This window comes from Microtus oregoni, unplaced genomic scaffold (genome assembly GCF_018167655.1).
Source record: "Microtus oregoni isolate MIOR12 unplaced genomic scaffold, Mior012 000017F_ref0000208, whole genome shotgun sequence".
Classification (NCBI taxonomy): domain Eukaryota; kingdom Metazoa; phylum Chordata; class Mammalia; order Rodentia; family Cricetidae; genus Microtus; species Microtus oregoni.
The window spans coordinates 40,120,710-40,139,943 of NW_024543076.1; the positions used below are offsets into that span (position 1 = coordinate 40,120,710).

At 45.3% G+C, this 19,234-nt stretch overlaps 1 protein-coding gene across 1 annotated transcript in view; it reads right to left on the reverse strand.

Annotated features, from left to right (window-relative positions):
* Znf704 (zinc finger protein 704) overlaps positions 1 to 19,234 on the reverse strand; it is a 177,263-nt gene that overhangs the window by 125,470 nt on the left and 32,559 nt on the right. The window lies entirely within an intron of this gene.

Sequence of the window (19,234 nt, forward strand, 5' to 3'; positions counted from 1 at the left end):
ACGTGTGTGCGGACCTGTGATTATCCAGACAGGTAAGTACAGGACTTATCCAGATAAGGTCATGTCCAGAATTCACGTGAACGCCCAGAGCTCCAAGGCGTTTTGACCTCCCTTAGCCTTCCAGAGATAGAGAGTGGAGATCAACTTCTAGCGGGCTGAAAGGCAAATCAACACCCAGCTCCGCAGGAAAAGGCCAGCCACTTTTGGTCTACTTGCCACTCATTAGGAGGTCACCATAGATTTCAGAATGACTTAGTGAAGTAAAGCAAGCGTCCTAGAAAACTGGGTGTCTGTTCTCAAGCAGTAACTGTTGATACTCACATGCAGCAAGTGAGCAGAGATCAGGGAGCCTGCAGCAGTCGGGCCTAGGTCCTCTGCACATATGCTATGGCTGAGTAGCTTGTGTTCTTATGGGATGCCTAACGGCGAAGGTGAGGGTGGCCACTGACTTTTGTCTACTCATGGGACCCTTTTCCTCCTACTAGGTTGCCTCGTCCAGCCTTGACGTGATGGTATATGCCTGATCATAGAGTAATATAACATATTATGCCATGTTTGGTTGATATCCCTGGGAGGCCTGCTTTTTTTCTGAGGGGAGACAAAAAGAGGGTGATTCTGGGGGAGAAGGCAGATTGGGGGGTGAGAAACTGGAGGGAGGGAAACTATGGTTGGAATGTAATACATGAGAGAAGAATTTAAAAATTATAGTTGAGCCGGGCGATGGTGGCGCACGCCTTTAATCCCAGCACTCGGGAGGCAGAGGCAGGCGGATCTCTGTGAGTTCGAGACCAGCCTGGTCTTCAGAGCTAGTTCCAGGACAGGCTCCATGGCCACAGAGAAACCCTGTCTCAAAAAAAAAAAAATTATAGTTGAGAAAGTAAATGAGCTACAAAGATTCTAAATGTCACTAATCAATATTCTACATAAATCTTTCTGCCTTGACAGGGTGGGTGATAGGAAGGTGGTATTTTGCTTCTGTAGTGGCCTGTTCCCAGCTTGTGTTGCCACAGGAGACTTTAGAGTACAGTAAACAAAAAAGAAATAGAGGCCTTGGTGTGCATGATTACCAACAGTGTCTCCTGAAAGCCAGGTACCACACGGACTGAATGGGAATGGTGTTCCAAGTCAACAGTCTTCAGCTGAACCAGGATAAGCCATGCCTCCCCTGGGGTCAGCTGAGCTGACGAACCAGCTCCCAGGGAAGCTCTAGCAGTGGAAGACTGAAGACATGTGGCTTTTTGCCTCACAAGTTTAGAGAAATATCTGAGGCATATAAATACAAGTAGAATGAATTTCCCACAGCAATGATGTAATAACCATAAGCTATGCTCTTGGCCAAGAATACATAGGAAAACAGAGAGCAATAATATTCTACAATGCAGGCTATCAGTCTAAAATGCTTCCTGAACAAAAACTCTCGTAGTAAGCACAAATTCCAGAAACAGAATGAATTCCACAGGCAACTAATCCCAAAGTCCTTGTTTAAAAAATTATTAAAAATGATCAAAAGACCAAAAATAACTACAAAAGTAAGAGGTGTTAAACCACTAATAGGAAGAGACACTGCTGTGCTAGCTACTGCAACTGACCACTGAGCAATGGACACCTGTCTGGGGCTGGAGTGGGAGCGAGGGACCCTCACGAAGAGGTGGGACTGCTTGACAAACAGACCACAGTAATGTCTGCTCGGCGATAAATTCATTAAAACCCACTGGCCTGCATTCTACAATGGGATCAATGCTATGATCAAACTGATTTGAAGGAGCCACAGAGGACAACCAAACTGGCAGTGGTGTAGAGGGGTTACACCCCAGAACCCCTAGACCCGAAGTTTGGAACTTGTGAGGCAAAGTGTAGCCATAACATACAGGAGTCTGTTGTTACATATACTTTTAAACCCTGCTACAAGCAGCAGCATGGTTATACCCCATGATGTCTAAAATCTAGTCCCCATTCAAACTAGGGCCTCTAAGCTTCCTCATCTGGGCAAGGCCATTTTCTGATTCATTCACCTGGAAAGAAGCTTTTTGTACTTCATCTGCTCAAACATACATTCCCCCTGTGTTTTCACAGCTCCTGTGTTCCTGGGGCTCTAAGGTGACTTGGAAATACAAAGCCAGTATTCTCTCAATGGAAATGATACCATCTGAGAAGTCACTCTAGGCTATGGCTCTAAACAGGCAAATAATGACAATGACAGCCAGAAACAACAGTAACAACAAAATCTGAGTGGAGAGAAGCCAGCAGTAGCAAAAGGAGGAGAATCAGCAGAGTTCAGCAGCAAAAGGCGGCTGGGGCTGGGGGGAGAGAGGGAGGGTCAGCCAAGGAAGGGTGGGTAGAGGCTCTGAAGTATCTGTAGGAGGAGCTGTGGGCTTGCTTTTCATCCTGCCCAGCTCCCACCACCGGCTAGCTTTACCCGAAATAATAACACACAAATTGTATTCTTTTAAACACTGCTTGGCCCATTATATCTAGCCTCTTCTCGGCTAACTCTCGCACCTGGACTAGCCCATTTCTAATAATGTGTGTAGCACCCCAAGGTGCTCTTACCGGGAAAGATTCAGCATGTTTGACCTGGCGGCTTGCTTCATTGCATCTGCCCCTGAGAGGAGCTGCATGATTTCTGAGCTCACTTCCTCTTCCTCCCAGCATTTTGTTCTGTTTATTCCACCCACCTATGTTCTAACCAATCAGGGCCAAGGCAGTTTCTTTATTTAACCAATGACCTTCCTCCATCATTTCCCCTTTTTCTGTTTAAACAAAAAGGAAGGAAGGCTTTAACTTTAACATAGAAAAATTACATATAACAAAACAGTTATCAAGTAAGAATTATAGTTACAATATTTATATCTACTTTATCTTTTCTCATAACACAGGAAAACTATAACTATAACTATCTATCTATTCTTCAACTCCATCAAAGACTCCAGAAGGATATACTATTACCTAAGTAAATAAGAAGTAAGCAACTTACAAAACTCTAGAAATCACAGAGAATCTCGCTGCCTGGACAGTCACCCAAAGTTCCTCTGTACCATTGGGGCATCCATCTTCGGCCTACAGGCCCATAGTTTCCAGGCAGACATTTCAATGAAGCAGGAAATTTCAAAGGCAGTTCAGTCACTATCTGCTGTGTCCTGCAGAATGTCTCGCAGACTCTTTCATGAATCAGGAACCCCGAAAGATCATCTCACCTTTAGGCAAGTTCAGCAGTCCTCTCTCTGCGGGTTCTCTGTGTCCAGTTTATGCATCAGTCCAGGCAAGAACAGTTTCTTGCCCAAATGGCTATCAAACTCCACAAGGGACTACAAATGGGTAGACACAACAGTTGCTTCCAGAGGGTTAGGTCGCAGGATTCAGGTGATGTGGTCCCTCAAAAACAGATGCCTGCTTATCTTGCTGGAGCCTGAGGCAGTTCTGAAGCCTCCTAGTTCATCACCATCACCATATCTTTATATAATTACAGGAAATACCTTAAACACTCATCCAGGGAAACCTATAATTAGCTGAATTTTTAAGGTTTTTTTTTTCCCCTTTCCCTTTCAGCATGTTAAAGACTAGAGGGCAAGGAAGGTGTTATACGTGAGGACGGGCAACACAGGCCATAATCTGATTCCCTACACTAACACATTCCTGCAGCAGAAACCTGAGAGATGGGCAAGAATTTCCTCAGTAAGAGAATCACTGACCCACAAACATAGTTTTAAGAAGCATTTGGGGATGAAGGGAGAAGCATACAGGTAAAGCTCCCAGGCTGGAAACCTGGAATACGGTAACGGTGAGGAAACAGCAAGATGGAGGGAGTAATTCTAAGGGAAAATACAGAGCAGAGGTTTTGGAACTTCTGTCATGTAGATGTAGTGTTCCCTAGAAAGGGCTGTTGCAGCCGGAAGTGGTGGCACACGCCTTTAATCCCAGCACTCGGGAGGCAGATGCAGGTGGATCTCTGAGTTCGAGGCCAGCCTGGTCTACAAGAGCTAGTTCCAGGACAGGAACCAAAAGCCACGGAGAAACCCTGTCTCGAAAATTGAAAGAAAAAAAAAAGAAAAGAAAAGAAAAGAAAAAGAAAGGGCTGTTGCATGTGGAGGGTAACAGACTGGGCATCCCTAGCCCAGAAATCCAAGCCCTCGCCAAAATGTTCCAGTTCTCACAAGTTTATAAGCACTGACAGGATATCAGACAGAAAACTGTGCACCAGCAAGTTGTGCTTCAAGTACAGTTACTATAGGTGTTATAAAATGCCTTCAGCTATGTGCGTAAAACAGACATAACCTGGAAAACTATATTTGGACTTGAGACCTGCCTGTGATATCTCACTACATATAGGACAATATTCTAAACTTTTAGCCCCAAGCCTTTCAGATGAGGGACAACCCACCTGAAATATCTGATTCAGGGTACCACATCTTAAAACGTCACTAGTGATCTGGAAGAGTAACAAGGTGGTCTGGCTCAGTGGTGAAGACAAGCCACGTGTGGGTGCAGGCTCTTCTACAGGCCTGGCAGGGCTTCTCTGAAAGCAGCATCCTGGATCCTCCAGAACCAGCCAGAGTGTGGTACCCACCTGAGCCTCCCCTCTCTTCTTTTCCTGCTTCCTTCCTTTTCCCTACAGGACTGAGTAAAGCACTTTGTACCCACAATAAATCTTCACATCCAGCCCTGAGTTTAGTAGGCACAGGATGCCAGGAGCCACTTGCCACAGTGTAACATTTAAAGTGCTGAAAGTTTCTATAGCATTGAAATGTCCTTTTCATTTCTTGTTTCCCACAACATAAATGCCTATAAAGATTTCAATTAAAATGAATATAAGGAAAAGCTCACTCTTCCCCAATCTTCCTCACCTTGCCCAACCAGCCCATGCCTTCAGAGAACAGCTCTTAATACTTACCACAAAACCTCAATTGCCTACAGTGCGGTAACTACCTGTGTGTCCCCAGAAGCTACACAGAGAGCTGAGGCATGGGCACAATTATGCAGACAGCCTGACTGGCTAGACGAACTGTCCTGGCCATCTCTGCAGAAGTATATTTCTGTATTTTGAACACTGTATCATTTTATACAATGTCTTTTTGTTAGTTTCCTCATTAATGTTTAGGTACTTTTTGATTTTTTTAAGTTATTAAAAGTAATGAGCATCCCATGTGTGTGTCTTTATGTGCTTGTCTACGAATGTAGGAAGATTGTTTTGAAGGGAACTGCTTAATCAAACCACCTGGATTTTTAACAGTGAGCAAGCTCGACACCCCCACACAGTGGGCAGCAAATGTATCCACACTTAATAAAGGTAACACATTTGGGCCCCACCTACTGAGAAACACATATAAGCTACAGCCCACAATGGACATGATTTCTCTGACTTTGATGGACAAAACAAGTATGCCCAAAGCCATATTGTTGCAATCTGCTGGCCTGGCCTGTTACCTGGGTACCCTGTCCCTTTAGGAGACAAGCCCTGCCCACTCCCAATCTCCTTCTTTCACTGAGGCAAGAGGATCTTCTGCCTCCTCTTCAGCCCCCTCTCTCTGTCTCTGTCCATCCTTCTTCTGGAGAGGCAGCTTCTGCCTCTCTTTCTTCTCCCCCCCCCCCACATAACCCACTAAATAAACTCTACACCCAAGCTCTCTCTGCATGGCGTATCTATCTGTCTGTCTCCCGAGCAGGGGACACACTGAGGCCTCGGGTCACCCCGTCTTATAAATGATAACACATATATCTCAGGGAACTGATGATGACATGGGCCTCAAGAGTTCATTTATTTCATATAAAACAAAGTGCACATATATACAAAGAGGCATAGATAATTTTAAAGTAATAAGATCATGAGATTTTTATTTTATAAACAGAAAAATTAAAATAATGAAGTAGGCTTTATTCCTTATGAGATTCGCAAAAATTGTAAAAATAATTCTCTATGTTTTGCACTGCTTCACTCTGGTTTGGGGTTTTTTTGTTTGGTACTTTGAGATAAGATACCATCCCAGGCTAGCCTCCAACTTGTACTGTAGCTAGGGATGACCTTAAAGGGCTTATTTCCCTCCTCTACCTCCCAGGTGCTAGGATTTCAGGTCTGCACCCCCACACCTAGTTTCTGTGGTGCTGAGAATCAAAGTCAGAGCCTTGAGCATGTTAGGCGAGCGAGCACACCTCTGAGCTTCGTTCCCTCGTTCTGTTTTCTGCTTTCTAATGTGACAGTGAGCAGAACTCTGGAATCGTATTGATAGGAACATACAACGTTTAGAAGGCTGACCTGGAGTAATGAAGCAAAATCTGTGGACCAATATAGCAATTCTACATTTCAGTAAAGAGAGAAAATTAAAGAAAGGAACACAAAGATATTTATCACAAAAATACTTACAGTATTACAAAGTTAAATAATTACCAATACGTTATCACATATGCACAAATAAATGCATGGAGAGAAATTATATACTGGCCATAAGAAGGGTATTACAAATGATTTTGTATAATGTGATCTCAGAAAAGAGGAATATGTATAGGTAAGTGAATAAGTCCTTTCAAAAGGATATTTTAAATGTTAACAAATGTGTTCATTGGTAGTAGATATGTAGACAGACCAAGTGTTCTATCATGTTTATAGTTTTTAGTATCCACATGTAATTTGGTATTTTAAAACTTGTATTACCCTACAATGAAAAAGATATATTCATAATTATTTATTAAGAATCTAGCATTTGCACAGTATCTTTCTTCTACTAGTTTTCTATGATTAGTGTGTAAGTACAGCTTAAAAGAACAATAAATTACTTCTAATAATGTGCCCCCTGGCACTCTCAGGTCCCCTGCCCACTAGCGCCCTCAGCTAGGGTTACCACGCAATTATCGCGGACTCTCCAGCCCCTCCTCCCCCAACCCAGAACCCCTCCACAGACGTCATAGACGCACATTACCCAGAACCCTCCACAGACGTCATAGACACACATTACCCAGAACCCTCCACAGACGTCATAGACACACATTACCCAGAACCCTCCACAGACATCATAGACACACATTACCCAGAACCCTCCACAGACGTCATAGACACACATTACCCAGAACCCCTCCACAGACGTCATAGACACACATTACCCAGAACCCTCCACAGACGTCATAGACACACATTACCCAGAACCCTCCACAGACATCATAGACACACATTACCCAGAACCCTCCACAGACATCATAGACACACATTACCCAGAACCCTCCACAGACGTCATAGACACACATTACCCAGAACCCCTCCACAGACGTCATAGACACACATTACCCAGAACCTTCCACACACATCATAGACGCACATTACCCAGAACCCCTCCACACACATCATTACCCAGGGTAATTTCTTGCAAGAGAACAAAGTTTCAATGTTCAATTATATGAAAATACTACCAATTACCAACTGACAAATAACTCAGAATCTTTACTCCAGTGAAGAGCTTTTGTTCTGAAGAAGATAATCAGTGCATGTATAAATAGGACGCACTTGAGGGAACTGCAGGTTTTTTAACAAGAAGTTCACAGCATCTGTTTAAGTCTTGGATGCCTATAAATGCTGGCCCCTTAGTGGGCACTGGAGCCAAAAAAAAAAAAAAAAGTCATCTGGCTTCCAAAAAAATGCTAACAAGCTGCACAGTAGCTGATACTGACCCAAGGGCACGGCAGTTTTTCTCCGGACATGCTCCCTCCACATGTATTATAGTAGAAGATGCCAAAAAAGTATGTGTCAACTTGAAGTTCCTGTTACTCATCTCCACCCAAGTCAACTGAGGAGCCTGCTCTGGAGAGCAGCCGGATTTCCAGGAATAATCTGTAGAAAGCTGACCCAGCTGCCCTGACTTTCTGAGCAGTAAGAAAGTGTGTCAGAAATCCTGAGAGACAGCATGAAGTCCAACCCACTGTTGGGGAACAGGCAATGAAGGCCTGTGAGTGGTCCCTATCACACTCTTAGCACCCCCAGTTTTCTCAAGAAAGTCATAAGGTCATCCCAGCAAACTTGGTAAGAAAGTTCTTCCTATTTCCAAATACAGGTCACATATTTGAATTTATTTCTAGAACTTTCTTCCATAACATACAGTTTACATGTCTAGTGCCTGCTGATGACACACCACACACCATGTGATGGGGCAATCGGCCTGAGGACTTAAAAACATGTCACAAAAAGATACAAAAAACTTCTACTAACAACAGAATGAATTCGGTTGCTCTGAAAATGTTACTACTGAGCAAAGAGTGGGCTCAGTGGCGAAGGGCTCTTCACTGGTCTTCAGGAGGAGCAGGGTTTAGTGCCCCATGCCAGCAGGGCAGTTAACAGCTGTCTTTAGGAGGAGCAGGGTTTAGTGCCCCATGCCAGCAGGGCAGTTAACAGCTGTCTTTGTCCAGACAAAATACTCAGACACACAAAAATAAAGTCTTCGGAGACCAAATAAGCATCCTAGTAAAATTCAAAGGAAGATTTATCAGAGTCGTAAGAGAATTGATAAACATTACCTCTATAAATAGCCAACACACCTCTATTCTCTTACATCAGAGTTAATTCTTCAAATTTCATGCTAGGTACACAGAAAAATAAGTTTTATGGTAAATCCACCCAGTTCTCACGAATATCCCAGTAAAACCAATTTAAAAACAATTGCTTCCAATTACTAGCCCTTGATTCTATTCGTCCCTGGGCCCTCTGCATCTCTGTCGCTTGCTCTACATGGAGACAGAATAAACGACCCATGACAACCAGGCTGGTCCAGTGGCAGTGCCTACGGCATCAGAAGCCAAACTGAGGGACAAGGCTGGAACCCTCTGATAGGTTCGGAATCACACACCCACTCTCAGTAATTAACGTTGCTAGGACCCAGTTTACCATCAGGTGCATTCACTTTAATACTCTGCCAGTTTAACATCCAGGGAAGCATGACTTGGCTTGCTTAATCGGAGATTAGTCAGCAACACATTCAGGATGGAAAGTTATGGCACAGCGCTCTAGTGGAAGACTGGCTACACTCCAGGCCTTCTATCAACATGATGCAAGAGAGAACACACAATTTGGGGTGTTGTGGGATTTTTTTTAAGATCCTTGCCTTGAACAGAAATACAAAAGCAAAAACAGCAATACCAAACAAAATCATTCCTGTGAAGCCCAATGTTAGATCCAAGCTCAGCTAACTTCATCTGTTTATCTTTTCCATCAAATATAAGGACGAAGGGTAAATCAGTATCACTACTGGTCAACCTTGTATAACTTTGTAGTGTGCAAATTTGAACTTGCCACATTAAATGATAATCTACTCACTTTACTCAGTTTAAATGAACCAACCACAGGCCCTCCCGCAGCAGTCCCATGGACTTGTCTTTTAGAATATTTCTAGAAGAGAGTTACGTCCCACCATCTCCACAATCACTCAGTCAGGCAGCCCTGGGTCCTACCTGGATATGCACACTGTCCCCTACAACTCTGCTTTCATCTTTGCCCTACGGAAGGCTTAAACAGGTCCCATTTATCCTGGCTCAGAACACTCCAATTGCTACCTGTTGTCCCCAGAATGAATAAAACCCAACTCTTCACAGTGGCGGTCACGCAAGCTACGTTTCTGACTTTCTACCCCCCCCCCCCCCCGCCACCTCCACCCCTGCTATCATTCAGATCTCTGCTGGCCCTGCAAAGGCCCATATGTAAAGGCCTGGTACCTAGGCTCTGCTAGGGAAAGTGTGGGGTCTCAGGAAAGGTCTTCACTGGAGGATGCCCTTGAAGTCAAGCTGGTCCCTGGGCCCTCTTCCTGCTGTTCCTAGCCCGTTCCTGCACGGTGAGAAGAGGCTTCCCTCTCTTGCCACACACTCCCAAACATAGACTGTTATCTCCAAGTCTGTAAAGAAAGCTAAATCTCGGCACTCACTGGACAAGGTGTATACACCTGAAACCCCAGCACCCAGAAGGATACAGAAGGAAAACTGGGAGTCCTAGGCCAACCTGGGGAACATAGCAAGAGCCGGTTTCAAAGAAAGAAACTTGATTCTCTGAGGTGCTGTGTTACAGTAACGAGCCTGATCATCACACTGCGACATACTGGCCTGAGCACACAACACCACTGTGTGAGCTTTGCAATGCTGTTCCAACTTCCTAAAAGGTATCCTTCTTCTAAGACCAAAGGCTCCCTCACCTTTTCTGTCTTTATTCAAATCTAAGTTCAAAACCACAATACCCCCTCCTACTTACACGCCCGGCTCTGTTCTGTCTTACCTACGGACTACAGCATTTTCACTGTATTATAGCCTAAGGAACGCTGTGCACTTAGGGTCAGGGCTGTTCTCACAGAACAGGTGTGTGGAGTGGACAGCAGGAATTTGTTTGCTTTAGGGGCAGACCGTTCCTAGGACTAGGAAGAGTCTGAAGCAGGGCCATCTTCCCTTGTGGAGCTCCAGTGAGTGCAGAGCGCACAGCAGCCCACGGCAAAGTCCACAGGGGCCTGCGAGAGAGCGGCTGGGAACGCCACATAACGGCTACCACCTTACTTTTCCTTCTCTAAGTTTCAGCTTCGTCTCATGGAGGACTTCATCTCTGGGGCTGCAACCTCTTTTACAATAAAATCTATACAAAATAGGAGTCTGTTTGGTTGCTAAATTACAGAATTCTCAACCTTCTTTCTACAGGTTTCTGTGGGTTAACCCAGAACAACCCTTTTGAGAGGTATGAGAACAGAATTCCAGAACAAGTCAGTGTTTTAATATTACAGAAACGTCAATGTTCTGGGGAGTAATGATCCCATCATCCAATGTGAGATGCTTAGGGTACATAGGAACCCCAGGTATGCCCTCCTGACTCTTCTGCCCGCCCGTCTCTGGTTAACTTACTTCCCACATGTGGTCTAATATTTGCAATCAATAATCAAATCAATGATGATAAAAGCTATCTAGCTGTCTCTCATTCTTGTTTGACGGGGGCTACTTTATGCCCTATGTAGATATCTAATTTTTTTTTTATAAACACCTTTCCAAAGAAATAGAGGCCACAGTTTCCCTGAGAGGCAATCAGTCAGTCTACACCAGTCTGTCTACAGAAGACTATGGAGCTTTGCTGGTAGACGGTCAGTGTCATTCCCAGGGAGCCAGGACACAGTCGCCTCTTCTCCCTGAAGCCCGCAAAACCCCATCACGTCTATAGAGCCCTTCTGGAGATCACAAACTTACAGAGCCCTGGGAGGACCACGCCTCTCTCCCCAGAGCACCTTCTTCTACTTGGCTGCCACTCTGAACTCAGCCCTGTGGGCTCCATTCCAACTAAGCATGAATACAGTCAGGGAGAAAATTCAGAGAACTGAAGCAGGATTAGAGTTTCAAAAGCCAAACTGACATTTGCAGCTGGCGGAGATAAAGACACATCTTAGAGATAAGATTATCCAACCAAGACGCACATCTCAGGGGCTGAACAAAGCACTACGAATATATTACTTTATTTTGTTTTGATTTTTTTCAAGACAGATTTCGTGTCGCTTTGGCTGGCTGCCCTAGAACTTGCTCGATTGACCAGGGTGGCCTCAAACTCACAGAGATCATCTGCCTCTGCCTCTGCCTCCTGAGTGCCAGGATTAGAGGATTTCACAATGCACCATCCTGATGCACATAAATAAAAGGGAAAAGCGGTCCCCACTCTGCGTTTGGTACTAGAACTTGAACTGAGGGCCTAGGGAATGCTAAGAGCATTGTAAAATTTCTCTAGATACAAACATACAGAGCCAAATGAAGAGACCCAGACTCCAATTTTAATTAGCTACAAATAGAAGACAGCAGAGTGGCCTAGATCTCCGCAGAAACAATCCAGGGAGTCAAGAGGAGGCAGCAGCAGGGGGAAGTGCAGGAGGGACCCTGTCCTAGTGTCCTCTCTGCTACTGTGGCAGACACAATGACCAAAAGCAAGGAATGCAGAGGAAAGGGTACACAGCTCATCACAGAGGGAAGCCAGGGGGAGCTCAGGCAGAAGGCAAAGACACCCAAGCAAGGAGGAATGCTCTCTACTGCCTGGTTTCCCTGGACTAGACCAGCTACCTCTCTTCTGCAACCCAGCCCACCTGCTCAGGGACGGCACTGCCCACAATGGGCCACACCCTCCTGCACAATTAGCAATTAAGAAAATGCCCCACAGACATGGCCGCGGGCCAACCTGATCTGCGCAGGTCTTCAAACTGAGGCTCCTTCTTCCCAGGTAACTCTAGATTTGTGTCAACTAGACAGCTGAAGTTATTTGGGGGTGGGTGCTGCACAGGGACCAGAAAGAGGGAAGGAGGGACAGATGGAGCACGTAAGAACAGACAGACGGTGGCAGGACTCCTGACACCCTCTGAATCCCTGGCTGTGTCTGGGTCTGAACCCCTGACTCTCGAAATTTCCAACCTACTCAGACTGCCTCCCTTAAAGGAGGTGGGGGTATGAGCTGGTTTCAACTTCTTCAAAACAAAAAGCTGGACTAATCTAGTTTAATTTATTTGGCAATAAAATGGGCCTAGTAGTGTAGGCCTATATAAAACCCCAGCTATTTCAGAGGCTTAGGAAAGAAAATTATAGTTCAAGACCTGCCATGGCCATAGCCTGAGTAACTTCGAAAGACCATTTCTCAAAATAAGGTTTTTGTTTGTTTTACTTGTAAAGAGGTCGGAAAACCTAGGTGTGGTTGTGAATACTTTTAACCTCAGCACTCAAGAGGCAAAGGCTGGCTCCCAGTGAGGCCAGCCTGGTCTACATGAAGAATCCCAGGCATGCCAGAGCTACACAGTGAGACTCTATCAGAACCAACCAATCAGTCAAAATTCAGAGGGTGGGGCATCTAGTTCCCAGGTCGTGTTTGCCTAGCCCGCAGCTTCCCTGGCTAAAATCTCCATTCCTACAAAGAACTAGAAGCAGGCTCTTTCATATTCCCGCAGGGTTCTTAGGGCCTTTCACACCATTTTAAAACCTGCAGACCATATCAGAAGCAAGAGTTAAGTAAAAGGGAATGTGAGTTTCTACGATTTCCTCTTTCGGGGCGCACTGCCTTTCAAGTACAGACTACCCTCTCTTTCGGGGCGCACTGCCTTTCAAGTACAGCCTACCCTCTCTTTGGGCAGTAAACAAATGAAGCTGAAGCTGATGGATTCACAGTCAGTGAATTTTACTAGCTGAACAGATGACTAAATAAAACCTGTTAATCAATGCAGCTCGTGTATTCGAGGAAGCAGACAATACGCATTAGAATAAATCAGTGTATCTGCTCATCATGATGCAATGCTCTACAATCCAGGTCTGAGTGTGTACAACAGGGCAGATGGGAAACGGAGCGGGCTACTTCTCTGACTTCACACAGAGAGGAGACTTAAAAGCGGAGCCTTCTGCTCCCGAGCGAAATAGGTGGACGAAGGCCTCAGGACGAAAGGGAGGGTTCCGGATTGGGGGTGTGGCTTGGTGGTGGAATGCACACATAGTGTAAATGAGAACCTGGGTTGGATTCCCTAACTCATCCAAAGGAAAAGAAAAGTAAAATGGGAGATTCTGCCTTCCTCCCTGGGATTTCAAATTGCTAAACCAGACAGAATAAATACGCAAATCTGTGAAGCTGGGATGAAATATGTTTATTTCCTCTTCTCTCAGTGTTCAGAAAACTAGGTGACAGAGGACACTTTCCTCGGTGCTGCATCCGAGGCTCATCATCTACTTTTTGTTTGTTTGGTTTGTTTTATTCTTTTGAGACAGGGTATCTCTGTGTTAACAGTCCTGGCTGTCTCTGTAGACCAGGCTGGCCTTGAACTCACAGGTCCGTCTGCCTCAGCATCCTGAGTGCTGGGATTAAAAGTGTGCGCCACCACCGCCAGACTTATCAACTTTTATCTAGCACACACTAGTTTATAAATGTTAGCTAATGTCATTAAATGAAGGTAATAAAACAATGGGGCTAAAAGAGAAGATCTGTAAAAATGGGTTGAAAATGATAGCTCCCCTATCTATATCCACAGTGCTCTAAAGAATCCAGAGGACAGCGAGACAGCCATAGTGGGAATTGTATAGCTATGGTCACCAAATCTAAAGTCAAAGACACTCCGTTAAAATTTGCCTAAAATGTATCAGCAGCAATCTCAGAATTCCTAAGAGGAGCATTCTACCCAAATGCCATAGTTGAGGAGACCGAGGCAGAAGGAAGGGTGGTGACTAACTAAGGTGTCTCACCATGTACTCTCTTTAGGATCTCCCTTCTAGACTCTTCTCACTGGCAATCGAACATGTGCCTACATCTTATACTAGCTTCTTTTGACTCCATTCTGCTCATCCGCTGTCCCTCAGCTCCAGGCCCCGACACGATCAAGTTACCCACGGTCATCTCCTCAGCTCTAGGCCCTGTATGATCAAGTTACCCACGGTCATCTCCTCAGCTCTAGGTCCTGTATGATCAAGTTACCCACGGTCATCTCCTCAGCTCTAGGTCCTGTATGATCAAGTTACCCACGGTCATCTCCTCAGCTCTAGGTCCTGTATGATCAAGTTACCCATGGTCATCTCCTCAGCTCTAGGCCCTGTATGATCAAGTTACCCACGGTCATCTCCTCAGCTCTAGGCCCTGTATGATCAAGTTACCCACGGTCATCTCCTCAGCTCTAGGCCCTGTATGATCAAGTTACCCACGGTCATCTCCTCAGCTCTAGGCCCTGTATGATCAAGTTACCCACGGTCATCTCCTCAGCTCTAGGCCCTGTATGATCAAGTTACCCACGGTCATCTCCTCAGCTCTAGGCCCTGTATGATCAAGTTACCCACGGTCATCTCCTCAGCTCTAGGCCCTGTATGATCAAGTTACCCACGGTCATCTCCTCAGCTCTAGGCCCTGTATGATCAAGTTACCCACGGTCATCTCCTCAGCTCTAGGCCCTGTATGATCAAGTTACCCACGGTCATCTCCTCAGCTCTAGGCCCTGTATGATCAAGTTACCCACGGTCATCTCCTCAGCTCTAGGCCCTGTATGATCAAGTTACCCATGGTCATCTCCTCAGCTCTAGGTCCTGTATGATCAAGTTACCCATGGTCATCTCCTCAGCTCTAGGCCCTGTATGATCAAGTTACCCACGGTCAAGCTGCTTTTTCTTCACTGCTTTCTCTTTCCACCTTACTCCAATTCCTACTTTTCCCAAAGCAATAACAACATCAAATGTATTTTTGCTAGAGTATCAAGTTAATTATTTACCACTAAGTTTAATAGTAAACAGTGTTCAATCGCTGTTCTTGTCAATATTATACACAATTAGCTTCTGTGAGGCTTTGTTTTCTTGGCTCTCCAAGAGCAGCAAGCAGCCCCACTTCCTGTTTGCAGGCATAACAATCACCTAGCTAGTTCAAGCCTGAAGATTATTGGCAGCTCATGCTACAAACTGAGGGAGCGTGCCTTGATGTTCAATATTACAACTGCACAGATGCAGGAGCAAAGCCGAAACCTACCACAAGTCTGAAGCCCCCACCACTCAATTACTATGGCTACAGGGACCAAGAGCTCACGCTTTGCCACAGATGATCTTGAATCATCTTACGTGAGCATGTTGTCACAGGCTTCAAAGAAGTATATCGCCTTGGTAGAGCCCAAGTCCCACATACAACTGTAGCTGTAAGGAACTCTGAGAAATTCTAGCCACAGCAACAGAGGAAGATATTACAAAGGAATAGCAGAGGGATTGAATGAGCCAATCTGCCGTATCTGCCACATGCCGTATGTCCTGGATTGTTCTTCCTTTGCATTTCCTCTGTCCACTCTCTCAAACACATTTTCAATCTATGTCTGTCTGTCCCTTCTATTGTCATCATAGGTTTCCACTCCAAATACCCCGGCTACTCACCCTACTTCTTTCTATTCTTCACTTCCAACAAGCCAAATGCTACTAAGAGCCAAATAAAATGACTTTTTAACTTCGATACTGAATCAAATGTTGTTGCTAAAAACCATTTCTTGGTTATAAATATTAAACTCGACTTAAACACACTATTTAAGTAGTGGCATGAAATCCCTGATATGAATTAAGGTGTTAGAAAGAGCCCCAGGAGAAGCACAGATCCCAAAGTCTAGGAATGACTCCAGAAACCTGTGTCACGTTTGTTATTAGCCCAGCGGCCTGGCTACACCAGATCTCAGGGAAGGAGTCTATTTGCTAGGGCTGGAATCAAATCCCAAACCTGCAGACTGACCTGGGAGGGGTTCTTGACGGTGTTTTAGTATCTCCTTGTTCAAGGTCTGCTTCTCTCCTACACGGCAGGGATGGTAAGTGAAATGACTAAATGGCAGTCAATGAACAAGAACGCTCGTGCAATAAAGAACCAAGAATGGGCTTCTGACAGGGATGACTAATGAAGAAGCGAGACTATTCGCAGTCTCACACATGCTCAGAGGTAACAAGAACTGTAACACAGAAACGGGCTGAGTTTAGAGGGAATGAAGAGCATAGGCCACCAGTAATAGCTAAAGCAGGTAGGGCCTGAGAGCCTGGAGCTGGAAATGAGCTCTTAGCAGAAATACTAATAAAAGCCAACACTACTTAACACTATATAGTGAGACCCTGTCTGGAAGCAGGGGCAAGGGGGAAGGAGGGGAGGGGAGAGGAGGGAGGGAGACAGAGAGAAGAGGGAAAGAGAAAGACAGACAGTAGAAAGAAGAAAGAGCAGGGAAAGCAGATGAGAAACTAAAGCTCACTTCACTGTCAAGAGCTTCTGCCTTGAGGAAATCCAATGAGGGCACCAAGGTCTCTGGCCACTGGCCACCATCCCCCGGCTTGAACTCACTACACTCAGGGAACAAGCACTACAGTGGGTGGTGGATCTGAGCAGAGACAGGAGGGAACCTGCCTTACTCTGTCCCTATGTGCTCCTCACCACCATCAAATCAGTGGAACCTCCTGGTTCCTTCAGAGAGGACGAGCCCACCAGCCAGGAAACACAGTATTCACAGTCTCGCCTACCATGTCCTGCTCTCACCACAGCCACTGGAATGTCCCTGGCACCTGTGCATCACCACAGACAACGCAGAGTTGATTCTCTACCGGTATTCCTCATATTTTGGACCTATTACCTGACTTAGTAAGCAGCTTTTATAAAGAGGAACCTATGCTTTGAATGTCCCTCCAAAACCCATGCTGAAGCTGCTGTCTCTGGGATGGTGCTGAATAGTGGCTGGACTGTGGGTGACTAAAGCCACTCTCTGGATCTGGTCGGCTTTGTTATCCAGGCCGAATTTAACATTCGCCACCCACATGATGACACAGAAAGCAGGCTCTCATCGGATGTGTCCCCTCAGGCTTGTACTCCCCATTTCACTATAAATGACCCATCTGTGGTAGTTTCTTCTAGTAGGATATGAGTTAAGAGAGTCCAGAAGGACTTCGTTTCACTTAGTACTTCCAATGGACGTAGTTGGGAGAGGGATCTCTTGGGTAGCTTTACAGATTTCCTACACCCACAGCCTCCTAAAAAGTACAAACATGGGACTCTTGATAGCCCGAGTATGCAAATGACAGCTGGCTGCCTGCCAGATACTTATCATACTCCACGAGCAAATGATTAATGTGTTTATGAATGTCAAAGGCCATGCAGTTTTAAACAAGTTGAAGCCTTTAACAAATGTGTTAGCCGTCTGAAGGTCATCTAGCAGAAGAAGTAAAGTATGTGTAAGTCGTACTCTTTAACAAACGTGTTAGCCGTCTGAAGGTCATCTACCAGAAGAAGTAAAATATGTGTAAGTTGTACTCTGCGCTCTGGCTTCAAAAGGCAAATACGTTATCTACAGTCGGAAACATGTACATTCTTCCAGGAGCGTAACACAAGAGTGACAGCCTATACATAAACACCTTCTGTGTCTCTGTACAGCACGATTTCACAGAATGTTAATGCATTAATTCCCAGCTACAACACCTCCCAATTTCCTTATTAAAGATCACTTTCAATGGATTCTTCAAAGACATTGTATAAGAGATTTCGAAGGGGAAAGTTCTAAAGCTTGAATATTTATTCCAACCTGCATATACACCAGTCTCCTCTTCCCAGAGATGGTCAGGAATAAAAATTTTTTTTTTTTGGTAGACCTTTGAAAAAGGTGTTTGCTTGAAAAGTTGTCACTCAGACAAATACTTTTCAGTAGGTATTATAGGCAAAATAGGTTAACAGTGCTGTGTGTGTGCGCGCGCATGTATGTGCGTGCGTGTGTGTGTGTGTGTGTGTATACAATGTCTTTCCCGAGGAGACACAACACAGATGCCTCCTCACACCAGATAGGCTGTCTGGGACAGACTAAAGCACAGATAGAAAAGCCCACCTTGGTGAACCAGTGAGTTTTCCTGGTGTTTACATGGATATGGGTAAGGGATTAGACACAGGACCAGAAATGAGTCAAAGACAGCTGCATTGCCAAAGCCCACCCCAGCATGGGTGACGGGTGACAAAAGCTGGAAGCATGGAGCACACTGCAGGCACTCAACACCTCGGAGAGTGTCCTTTCCGGGTGACTCTGGTCTAAACCTGTCAGGTACCTCAGCTGTTTTCTGCAAGTCTTCTGTGCAGCTTGGCTTGTCTGAGGGCACCCTCAGCTTTCAAGACTTACTCTGGCAGAGGTGGACCCAGAGAAAATGGTCAGTTCCAGGGACTTCCTGAAGCTATTTTGAGTTACCTATCTTCCCTGCAGGAGGGAACCTCAACAACTTCCTCAATCTCAGAGGAAACCATTACACATTAAGTTTGTGACCCTGGCACATTCCCTTCTTCTCCCTCTTCCTACCCCTCTCACTGTGTGTGCGTGTGTGCGCGTGTGTGCGTGCGTGTGCGTGTGTGTGTTGGTGAAAAGCCTCACCCCATGATAGCCATCGCCATGGAGTTGAGGTTTCCATCTCCAGTAAAACTCATCTGTGCTATAAATGTCTTCCCAACAGAGAGAGCAGTGACTTTACCAACTCACTGTGGTGTCAAAATCCAAACGTGTTGAAAACTTGAGGCAACAACCACCACATTCTAAAATAAAATTATTATAATTTACCTCATTTTGGAGATTTTAAGCTTGAAAAGTTTGCTACTGAGGGCTGGAGGGAAGGCTCAGTCAGTGAGGCTCACCACACAGCTGAGGACCTGGGTTCCATCCCAAGAACCCATGGAAGGAGCCAGGCATGGTGATGCGAGCTTGTAATGGCAGCTCTGAAGGAGGATAGGAGGACTTGCTGAACAGCCAGCAGTCCAGCCTAAGGGCAAGTTCCAGTTCCCCTA